Here is an 11,971-nt window from a genome sequence, read left to right on the forward strand (position 1 = left end):
TAACAGACGTAAAAGTGGCAATTCTTCAACCAAAAAAACCTTCAAAAACAGACTCCAATGAAAAACTGCAGAACTGGAATTAATTTGCAAACTGGACACCATCAAATTAGGCCTGAACAAAGACTGGGAGTGGATGGGTCACTACAAAAACTAATTTCCCCCTACTGTTACTTACACCTTCTTGTCAACTGTTTGAAAAGGGCCACCCTGATTACATTGGCCTTGTTACCACTACAAAAGTGATTTTTCCTCCCTTGGTATCCTACTGTTGAGAATAGCCCACTTCCACTTTAATTGAATTGTCTTGTTAGAACTGACCCCCCACTTGGTAAGGCAACTCCCATCCTTTCATGTTCTGGGTATATATTCTGCCTACTGTATTTTCCACTCCATGCATCTGATGAAGTGGGTTTTAGCCCATGAAAGCTCATGCCCAAATAAATTTGTTAGTCTCTAAGGTGTCACAAGTACTCCTCGTTGTTTTTTTTAAAGACCCATGTATACTTAAAGACACAGCAGCTCATTTTTACAAAAGCAAGAAATGTTTCAAATGCGAGAAGTACAGTTTGTTACACGGATTTAATTGCTGATAGGAAGATGGAACAAGCAAGCTGGATTTCTAGTAACACCATGAAAGCACCAAAGAAATAGTCACATTTCCACAGATAAGTGAGGCACTCGGAGCCCTTTATCCGAGAGATTCCTCATGGGAAGTTAGGGAGCACTGAAACGCTTCTTCAAAAGCGTCCAGAAAAGGCTCAGTGATTTCATCAACTGTGACATGTCTCTGGAGTTCTTCGCTCAGCGAGGTGACACCCGTCCCTTCGAGTCCACAAGGAAAAATGTGATCAAATCACGTAAGATCCGTGCAGCAGTTCAGCGCCAGCCCATGAGAGGTTATATGCCTTCCACAATGGACACCTGAAAAGCAAAACATACAGGTCACCTCGTTCAGTGCTATGTACCACACACCACCCCTCCCCCAAAGTCATCTTAAATGTCAGATCCCAAGGCCAGAAGGGACCATTGTGATCATCTAGCCTGACCTGTATAACACAAGCTACAGAACTTCCCCCAAATAACCCCTAGAGCAGATCTTTCAGAAAAACATCCAATCCTGATTGAAAAATTACCAGTGATGGACAATCCGCTACAGCCCTTGGCAAGTTGTTCCAATGGTTAAATATCCCCGTCACACTAAGACTCCTATCCACCTTACCACATAAGTTGCCCAGCTGATGCGGCACCAATGCTGTAGTACTTATCAGCAGCGAGGGCGCTGAGACCATAGCCTATCACGTTCACCAATACGGTCTCAATGTTTCCTTGTACTCCCCCACCATCTGTTATCTCATCTTACACTCCAACTGTAAGTTCTTTGGGGGCAGAGACCTGCCTGTCTGCACTGTATTTGTGACTGGGGTTCCCAGGCTCTATTATAATACAAATCTAGTCCAGGGCACTGGGTTCATTGTTATTGCAGAGACATGCAGGAATGGTGTGCAGTCCCTCATGAGGAAGTGAAATTCTTGTAAATATCTGCTTGTTAACCGGGCAAATCCTGCCTATTAGCGGGATTGGCTCTGTAGCGAATGAGGGCAGAGGACAGCATGATGTGCATGTTGACAGTCAAACATAGTAGATCCCTGATTTTCCTGCTTTGCACTGCACAACAGGAGAGCTGGGATTCTACACTACTGTACTGTGACCGTTGTTTTTAGAGAATCATAGAGCTTTTCAGTAGCAGAAAATTTCCAGGAATTATTAAGGCCCACGTCCTGAAAGATTTACACATGTGCACAATTTTAGTCAGAGGAGTAATCCAATGAGATTACACACATGAGTAATGGTACACACGTGCAAAAATCTTTCCAGGACTGAGGCATAAAATGTAGTTCCTAGTGATTTACCAGTAACCTCTAAGATTATTAGAATTGAGATTAGCGTGCGGGGTGGGGGGATCTCTATTATTTCAGTATGTGGACTGCCTTTAGCCACACTCCATGTATAATCAGGTCACTCTACCTGCTATTTTCCATGGATCTTTCACACAGCAGCACATGAAAGGAGAAGCAGTTTAATAAAGGCTATGCTACGGCCTTGTCTCTGCTAGAAAAGGATCTGCCAGTGTAACTATACCAGCAAACCACCTTAGTGGAGGTGCCGTTTATACCAGGAAGAGTGCATTTGCTGGTATCATTTATATCAGTTCCCAAAAAGAAATAAACGATATCAGCAAAAGCATGGTTTTGATTGTATAACTGCATCTACATTTGTGCTTTTGCCACCACCATCAGGTCAGTTATGGGGTGTGATTTTTTCCACGCTTGATAACGTAGCTACACTGGCAAAAATTTTAAGGGTAGATCAGGTCTATAGTGTCAAAAACCTCTAGTGTGGACATATTTATATTAGTATAAAAGTGCTTATTGGATTTCCCTGACCAGGATAAACGATACCAGTATAAACACCGTTGTAACTGTGTCTACACTACCGCTTTACTGGCAGATCTATGTTAGTAAAAATCACACCCTAAACCAACACAGCAATGCCAGTAAGACTCATTAGAGCAGGGGTCTCAAACACGCGGCCCGGGGGCCGCATGCGGCCCATGGGGTTATTTTCTGCGGCCCGCGAGCTCCTCGCGGCCCCCCCCCGCCCTCCCCCAGCCTTTACTTTGAGCGGCTCCGGCCCAACGCGCACTGGAGGCAGGGCAGGCTCCCTGCCTGCCCGCCTTGCCCCCGCGCCGCTCCGGGAAGCGGACAGAACCTGGGGAAGGAGGGGCGCAGGGGTGTGTGTGGCCTGGAAACCCTTCTGGTCACAATCCTACTCAAGCCCATGGAGCAGAGTTTTGGCTACTCTGTCTAGCAGTTTCTTCAAGCGTCAATTAAGGAATCCCCAACACTAATTTAATTGGCTTGATTTTTAGACTTTTTCCTCAAAGGATTCACATGTCTTAAAAGCATGCTCAATGGGAATGTGGTTATTAATTTTTACCTAATACTTTAGGAGGAGACTGCAGAGTGGTGCCAACTGAACATTACCCCACATTCACTCGCTGATGAATCATTCACTTTAGCCCTGTCATAACTATAAAGGGAAGGGTAACAGCTCTCCTGTGTACAGTATTCTAAAATCCCTCCTGGCCAGAGACTCCAAAATCCTTTTCCCTGTAAAGGGTTAAGAAGCTCAGGTAACCTGGCTGACACCTGACCCAAAGGACCAATAAGGGGACAAGTATCAGGGGGTAGCCGTGTTAGTCTGTATCTACAAAAACAACAAGGAGTCTGGTGGCACCTTAAAGACTAACAGATTTATTTGGGCATAAGCTTTCGTGAGTTAAAACCTCACTTCTTCGGATGCATAGAGTGAAAGTTACAGATGCAGGCATTATATACTGACACATGGAGAGCAGGGGACAAGATACTTTCAAATCTTGGGCGGGGGAAGGCTTTTCTTTGTGCTCTTTGTTTGGGAAGTTGTTCGCTCTTGGGACTGAGAGGGACCAGACATCAATCCAGGTTCTCCCCATCTTTCTAAACAAGTCTCTCATATTTCAAACTTGTAAGTAAACAGCCAGGCAAGGCGTGTTAGTTTTACTTTGTTTTCTCAACTTGTAAATGTACCTTTTACTAGAGTGTTTATCTCTGTTTGCTGTACTTTGAACCTGAGGCTAGAGGGGGATCCTCTGAGCTCTTTAAGTTTGATTACCCTGTAAAGTTATTTTCCATACTGATTTTACAGAGATGATTTTTACCTTTCTTCTTTAATTAAAAGCCTTCTTTTTAAGAACCTGATTGATTTTTTCCTTGTTTTTAGATCCAAGGGGGGTGGATCTTGATCCACCAGGAGTGGGTGGGGGGAAGGAAGGGGGATGGTTAATTTCTCCTTGCTTTAAGATCCAAGGGGTTTGGATCTGTATTCACCAGGGAATTGGTGAAGAGTTTCTCAAGGCTTCCCAGGGAAGGGAACTAGCTTTGGGAATGGTGGCAGCGGACCAGATTTAAGCTGGTAGTTAAGCTTAGAAGTTTTCATGCAGGCCCCCACATTTGTACCCTAAAGTTCAGAGTGGGGAAGCAGCCTTGACAAGCCCCCTGCGTGATGTCTTTCTACAGGGTCAAGATGCCCCGGTCAGCCCGTGCTCCACTCAAGATGTTCTACACGTGTTGTTTGCTTTCAAGCGGACATATCTGCTGACGCAAAGATCAGTATTCATCATACACGCAGCATGGAGCCAGTCAGTTTCACTTCTGGCATCTGCCTGATGCTAAGAAAAGGATTCTTCTCCCAGAATCCTCTTTCACAGTTCAGTCATGTCAAGCCATGTTGTCACCGTTCATTCAGTACGGTCACACCAGTATGGCACCATCCCAACACTCAATACTGTACTGTACACGATATTCAAAAAATAGACACACACAAGAGTATTTTGTAAGAGCAGAGTCTTACATTATTAATCCCACAGCTTGTGTTATTATAGCTTCACTGAGAAGTGGAGTGAGCCCACCAGGTTTTTGTTGTTTTTTTAAAGAGATGTGTATTAAATAAATTCTACTGTGCTCAGTTTTTCAGGTGTGCAGTGGCTCACTTCTAAAGGTTCAGTTCTTAGATCCATAAGACAAACAGGAACCAGCAATCAGCATACTCATTGAAAATTAAGATTTGTGTGGCATGGATTTAACACCGCAGACCGCGAGTGCATGAAGTAAAGGAAAAAACTGACACACCCTATTTCAAAGACACTGTATTGTGCAGGAAAGCTTTCAGCATCACTGCACCATTACGCTTCCCACTGAGAGTAACTTTAGCACTGGCTGAAAATGAATATAGGGCTCAGGAAAGATGTAGGGGATTAGTAGAACTATGTAGCATTCCATTATATTTCTGGGGTACAAGTAAACCTTAACTCAGACTAGACACACAGCTGAGAGATGCTTGGATGAGAGCCAAACCCTTTGTACAACAGACCTTTTTCTATAACCACCTTTATTAAGTTGATTTATTTTAAGTTAGAGAATAGCTTTTACTGAACTAACCAAAAGCACAGAGGATGTTGCTACTTAGAATCATGCTCTTCAGGCTACAGAAAACAAGTATTGTACAAACAGACACAGGCATGAATTCAGACCAAATTCAATTAAAATAAAGTAGAAGGGTCAGCAGAGAAGAGTTAAAATAAATCAAATACAGCTGTAGACTGACATGCCTTCTCTTGACAGCTGCCAGAATTACTATAACAGGAGGCTTTACTGAAACCCTTTAAGGTGAAAAAACCTAGGTTGTTTTGATATAAAATAGCAGTTGCTCCTCAATGATTTTTAAATTTTCCTTGTTTTATAAAACAGATGCTCCGGGACGCTCTAGCATCCTTAAAGGCCCAACAGAGCAACCTTCCTTCTGCTAAGGACTTGGATTCAGCTATTTGAAGAGTTTGTGCTGTTCAGTCGGTTGTCTAAACATTGTTGGGGATAACGGGTCTTGTTCAAAGGCAGTGCAAATATGACACCCCCACAAAGCAAATGAGCATGCTGCCCTCAGCACTCCCACACCCTGCCTGGTCAGCAGAGATCAAATCCCTGCACGGGATCAAGTGTTCCCTTCACAATGGGTTTTGTGCTCCATTCCCTCTGATAAGTAATTCTCTCTGTCCAGGTTTGCAGTTAGACTAAAGGTTTGGACTAATGGAGAAGCCACCTAGCATTCTATTACATAGTTATTTTAACCCTACTGTTAAGATTGGTTTCAAAACCTACTATGAGGTATATAAAACCAACAATATTTATCTATAAAAGCACAAATTAGTAATAAAAATTCCTACCATTTTCACCTTGTAGGTATTCTCAGTAAGCCCTCCAAACAAGATCTCAGAAAGCTAAATAAAAAAACATTTTAAGAATATTCTTTGGAAACTGAAGGGAAATCCCATTTGGAAGAAAAGAGGAATAAGACTGAATTGTTAGGTAGATATAATCAATAGTATCATAAAAGCTACTGGGAACTGTTAGTCTTGAACCAACAAAACTACAGCAAAATGTAATACATTTATCTAACACCACACAGCACCACAGGAGCCAACAAAGATGATTTCCTCTCTAAGCAACACCAAGTTTGAATATTGTTCCTGCCAACGTATTTACATTGACTTATATGCCAATGCCTCTGTCCTATAATCATCTGCTTTCACTGCCGCACTGAACTAGCTGAACTGAACTAGCTGAACTCCCCCCCCCTTTTTTTTTTTTTAAGAAGGCTCTCGTCTCAAATTGTTTTCTAAACCAGATTTGAGCGTTTAATTGGACAAAACCAGATAAGGTGTCTTAAACCTATTTTAACTAAACCTAATTTTAATTGAATTTAACATTCAATTCAGTTTGCATGGCACTTTCTAGTTCAAATGATGTTACTGGTCTTATCAGACACTGACAAAGATTTCATATTAAAGATAAAATAGTCGTTCCAAGAGCAGGGATTCGGAAAGTAAAAGCAAAGACAATAATTCAACCATTGTTAGAATCTACAAAGTTTTACCCCTTCCAAAACAACTTTCAGGTCTACTGACATCATGATCCTTTGCAAATTTCATCAGATTCTCTCCCCGCGGTTTGCAAATGGATGATTCTGGCCTTTTACTCCACCCCACTGACTAAGCAATAGTGTTTTTAATAGCTCATTTCACGTGGACTCGGCTAAGGACGCTGAGAAAAATCTTCCAACGTCAACTCCGGAAAGAGAAGCATTTTGCATCGTCACCAAGTTTGCTACTTGACAGGGTGAAGAAGGCGGCAGAAGTTGCTTCTCAACAGATCATGATTAATTTCAGGTCTGACGTAAACAGAAGAGCGCAGGGGAATGAATTAGCACATGAAATGGAAAAAAAAAAAAAAAAACCAAACATGGGGCAGGAGGATGAGTGACAGGATACAACCTTGTCCCTGGATTTGAAGAAGGTATTACAAAAAGAAAGATGTGCATTACCTGAAAGTGGTCTCTATGTAGGAAGATATTAAATCCTCTGTACCCTCTACACATCCAGATTTTGTCCAGGGAAGTTAGAACATTTGCAGACCGTATACTGCTCTCGACTGACATTCTGAAGCCCTATTCCAAGACTAACGATCAGGAGGAGCAGACTTACTGTTTTCATTCTTCAATACAAAATTACTTTTGCTTACGTTGTAGGTATTGTGGAACTAATTTTGAAGTGTGACTCTACAATTGACAGTAGATGTATAGATCCCTTCTCCCTCCTCACACACGTATCAGGTTTAAATGCCCACTTATGAAACCCCCCAAGCAGTCACATATTCCATGGCAAAACCACAGAACCCTGAGACATTCCCGGGTTGGAAATTCTGTGACATCTTCAACTAGATTAACGAATTAAGATTTTACTGAATATCAAATTGAATAGTACAATCAGAATATACCCTCAGTTGAATTCAGTTTTCTGCTACTCCATTTTTTAATTTTCAATGTGCTGCACAATTTGTACTGAAGACCAGGGCCGGCTCCAGGGTTTTGGCCGCCCCAAGCAGCCAACACACACACACACACACACACACACACACACACACACACACAAAAAGCCGCAACCGCGATCTGCAACGGCAATTCAGCGGGAGGTCCTTTGCTCCCAGCGGGAGTGAGGGACCGTCCGCCGAATTGCCGCCGAATACCCAGACGTGCCACCCCTCTCAGGAGCGGCCGCCCCAAGCACCTGCTTGAGAAGCTGGTGCCTGGAGCCGGCCCTGCTGAAGACAAATCAATGAAGTATAAAAATCAGGGGAAACCTGAAGGTTTTGGAAGCAGAGGAGACAGTTGGGACTTTTGACACCTGAGAAGGTGAGTGCTGCCAACATTATCAGCAGTGAAAGTTGCATTTTTAACTGCCATAATTAGATTTCAAAACAAACACTAATTGAGATAATAGGACAGTTCACACCTCAGAACTATTGTTCCTATCGTTCTGCAAACACTGCATTAGATACACTGTTCGCATTTATGTTTTCTTCCCATCCATAAAGGACTAGAAGCTTTTTGTTTTTTAAATAAATAAAAAAATACTCATTCTAGAACACAATTCTACAATACATTCCACAGCCACAGAATTTCAGAGTACATAAATCCATGGCCACCAGCCTATACAAAACTGACAATTCCTGCTACGAGGGTAGAGCCAATTCCTGCAATTCCTGCAGGTCAATGGATGTTTTATTAACGTTTTCAAATGGAAGCAGGATCAGCCCCTAAAAATCCAATATGACTGTAGTATGGAAAGTATTTTCTCAATGTTCCTGAGCGACAGGGAATTTAAAATTTTCTGTGACACAACTAATTAATCTCTAACATATAGTTTAAAGCATTATCACCCTGATAGTACCACTTATACCATGCTCTTGATTTTTAAATTCTATTGTAGAAAAAAAATCCAAAGACCTGTTTATTCTTTATTAATCATCTCAACTTACTAGCATTTGCACCTGCACAATAATACAAGACCTAAGGTTAGGTTTTTAGCCTACTGAAGTTTTGTTTAAAACAGCTTATCTCATGAATGCAAAATGCACTGTTCTTTCTGCTTCCTCAGCGAATGAAAACAAAATGACTTTGTGCATTTCCCAAAACTCATTGTTTTTGTCCCCATGGTCAGGATGACCCCCAGTGATTCCGTTCCTGGTGCGCTGACTTTAAGTTGTTTTCACATCCTCCTGCTGACACCATATACAAAACAGAGCTTCCAATGCTTAATCTACAGATGAATCAAGGCCGATAGCTGAATCTACATCCATTTGTCTGGCAAAACCTGTTTGCCCGCAGATTTTAAAGCTTTTTTCGAGTACATACACACCACTCAAATATCCCATGTATACGAGAATCAGTATGACAAATTTTTATTAGATGCCTCACACTTTACCTTCTTTGGATAAATACTATGAGAGCAATATGTCGGGTGTAGTGAGTTTGTCAGATGTGCCAGAAGGTACTGTTACAGAACAATGAATCCTTTACCAGATTTCAGAGTAGCAGCCGTGTTAGTCTGTATCCGCAAAAAGAACAGGAGTACTTGTGGCACCTTAGAGACTAACAAATTTATTAGAGCATAAGCTTTCGTGGACTACAGCCCACTTCTTCGGATGCATATAGCCTATGCATCCTATGTTTACATGTTAGTTTTCTAGATTCAGAAAGTCAAGACAAATAAAAAAAGTTACAATGGCCTCACATAATTCAGTGTAAATATACTTTAGGAACATGGATAATTACCAGTATATTGTTTTAAACTCCTTTAATGTCAATACAAGGTATTCTTCACTTCTTGTCCCAAGCAGCTGTGCATGTGCTATTAAGCAGTTGCTAGGTTTCAGGTGACTACATTCAGTACTAGCCAAAATATTCTCTTTACAAAGAGTTTTTACAATCAATGAAATTTATAAGAGCTTTGATAGCCTAAAACGAGCCAAATCCTACAAAAGCTTATCACATGTATGCAATTTTGGCTTCAGCAGGAGACAGGTCTTTGCAGGATAACACGGCTGCTACTCTGAAACCTAACAATGGAACTCTCATATCAAAAGAAATTAATAAGCCATCTAGTCTGTTATCAGGGACAACAGCCAATACTCAGTGCTTCAGATGAAAGCCTTCCAACACCATAATGCATCTAATTATGTAATACCATTGGATACTCTGGCTCATTGACTCCAGCTGGTGGTGAGCTTGTGCCATGAAGTATTATAGCCTTTATTTCTTTTAGGCTAGACAGAGTAAGTGTAAATGCTATCCCTATTTATATAGATGCCTAATCCTTTTTAGGATTTACAACACTATATTCTACGGCAGTGTATTCCTTTAGGTTAGTTACACATTGCATTAAAAATATGTTTGCCCATTTAAATTTTTTGCCTTTTTCATATTGAATTCCCCCCTCAGAACCTGTCAAATCACCACAAAGAGTTTCTTATGTTGTCCTTCTACATTAGGACCAGATTAATTCTCTCTGGGATTTATCTGAAAAAAGAAACCATTGAAGTGTTCGCTTCGCCACATAAAGGAATGCATTCAGTAATTTATCTGCCAATCATCAACATCCCCCTTAATATCTTCTTATAGGCTGCATTATGTGCTAAACAGATTACAACAGAACATAGTGTTTACTCCCATCTGTGATTCCAGGATCTTCATATGCCACATTCCTCCCCCCATATATTTTTTCAAATGACTGCTCTCACCCTTCTCCCTTGTTGCATGAGAGCTCAGCTCATCACTACCTGAGCAGTCAGACAACCTCATAAAAGGAGCATCAGTTACTGGGCAAGGGGGAAGGAGAACTGGAATGAGATGTCACGAGACCAGATCTGACACTTATTGGCAAAAAACAAGAGAGATGAGGAGGATAAACACATTACCAAGGGCAAAGCCAACTAATGCCAAATTAATGTGTCCGCAGAGGGAACAAAGACACCCACACCGAGTGGTCATGTTTGTTTTTTAAATGTCTCAAGACAGCAGTATCCAGTGGTGACTAAAATACACTTTGTTAAGGAACAGCAAAGTGCACCTTAGTGGGATACAATCTGCAAAGGGTGGGGGAATGTAACTCCCATCGGAGAGCTATCGGCCAATGATGGGATAACCAGTGATCTGAGAACACGGCATGATGCCCTTTGGCGCAATCCAGTCACTCCAAAAGGCAGACACGCTGCCTCTAGCGCATCATAAGTCTACCCCCGGGGGCGGGTCACACTCGGGTCTAATTCCGGGGGGCTGGGTTCAGTGCGGGGCGGGGCGGGGGGAATCTGTGGCTTTTGATTTACAGGGGGTCAGACGAGAGGATCTGGTGCTGCCTTCTGGCATGAAGCCCCCTCCCCCCCAGCCACGCGCGCACCTCCGGCAGCCCCCCCCCCCAGCCACGCGCGCAACCCCCGGCAGCCCCCCCCCCAGCCACGCGCGCAACCCCCGGCAGCCCCCCCCCCCAGCCACGCGCGCAACCCCCCGGCAGCCCCCCCCCCGGCCACGCGCGCAACCCCCGGCAGCCCCCCCCCCAGCCACGCGCGCAAACCCCGGCAGCCCCCCCCCAGCCACGCGCGCAACCCCCGCAGCCCCCCCCCCCCCAGCCACGCGCGCAACCCCCGGCAGCCCCCCCCCCAGCCACGCGCGCAACCCCCGGCAGCCCCCCCCCCAGCCACGCGCGCAACCCCCGGCAGCCCCCCCCCCCAGCCACGCGCGCAACCCCCGGCAGCCCTCCCCCCCCAGCCACGCGCGCAACCCCCGGCAGCCCCCCCCCCCAGCCACGCGCGCACCCCCGGCAGCCCCCCCCCCCAGCCACGCGCGCAACCCCCGGCAGCCCCCCCCCCAGCCACGCGCGCACCCCCGGCAGCCCCCCCCCCAGCCACGCGCGCAACCCCGGCAGCCACTTGGGCAACCCCCGGCAGCCCCCCGCCCCCAGCCACGCGCGCACCCCCGGTAACCCCCCCAGCAGCCCCCCAGCCACGCGCGCCCCCCCGGCAGCCACCCAGCCACGCGCGCGCCCCCCCAGCCACGCGCCCCCCCCCGGCTCAGCCCCGGCCGCTCCCGAGCAGGGCACACGCACGCCCGCAGACCCCCCGCCCATCGGGTCCCCACCTTGTCCCAGCTGAGCCATTGCCCGACCGCCCTGTCGCCTCAGAGTAACGGTCCCTGCCCCGCGAGCCGAGCACCAGCAACATCACCAGCCGCAGCCCCGCCCCTTCGCCGGCCCCGCCCCCAGCAGTCGCCGCAGCCGCGTTCCAGGCCACGCCCACCCAGAGCCAGCGGCACCATCCCGGCACGCGCGCTCCTGGCCCCGCGCCCCGCCCGCCTCCGACTCCCGCCGGCGCTGCTGCGTGCCCGTCCCTGTGCGGCCCCTCTCGCGGTGCCCCGACGGGAAATGTAGTTCTCCCTCCCCCCGCGGGTCGAGCTGTGGGAGGAGACTCGGGAGAGTGAGGGACTCCAG

General features: G+C 45.6%; 1 long non-coding RNA gene across 1 annotated transcript; it reads right to left on the reverse strand.

Annotated features, from left to right (window-relative positions):
- Positions 1-560: 560 nt before the first annotated feature.
- On the reverse strand, positions 561-11,751 carry LOC135978815 (uncharacterized). Its single transcript, XR_010596176.1, has 2 exons — positions 11,623-11,751; positions 561-921 (listed from the first exon to the last, which is right to left on the reverse strand). It is a non-coding gene; the product is annotated as an uncharacterized LOC135978815 (long non-coding RNA).
- Between the last annotated feature and the right edge of the window lie 220 nt (positions 11,752-11,971).

This window comes from Chrysemys picta, unplaced genomic scaffold (assembly GCF_011386835.1).
Source record: "Chrysemys picta bellii isolate R12L10 unplaced genomic scaffold, ASM1138683v2 scaf461, whole genome shotgun sequence".
Taxonomy (NCBI): Eukaryota; Metazoa; Chordata; order Testudines; family Emydidae; genus Chrysemys; species Chrysemys picta.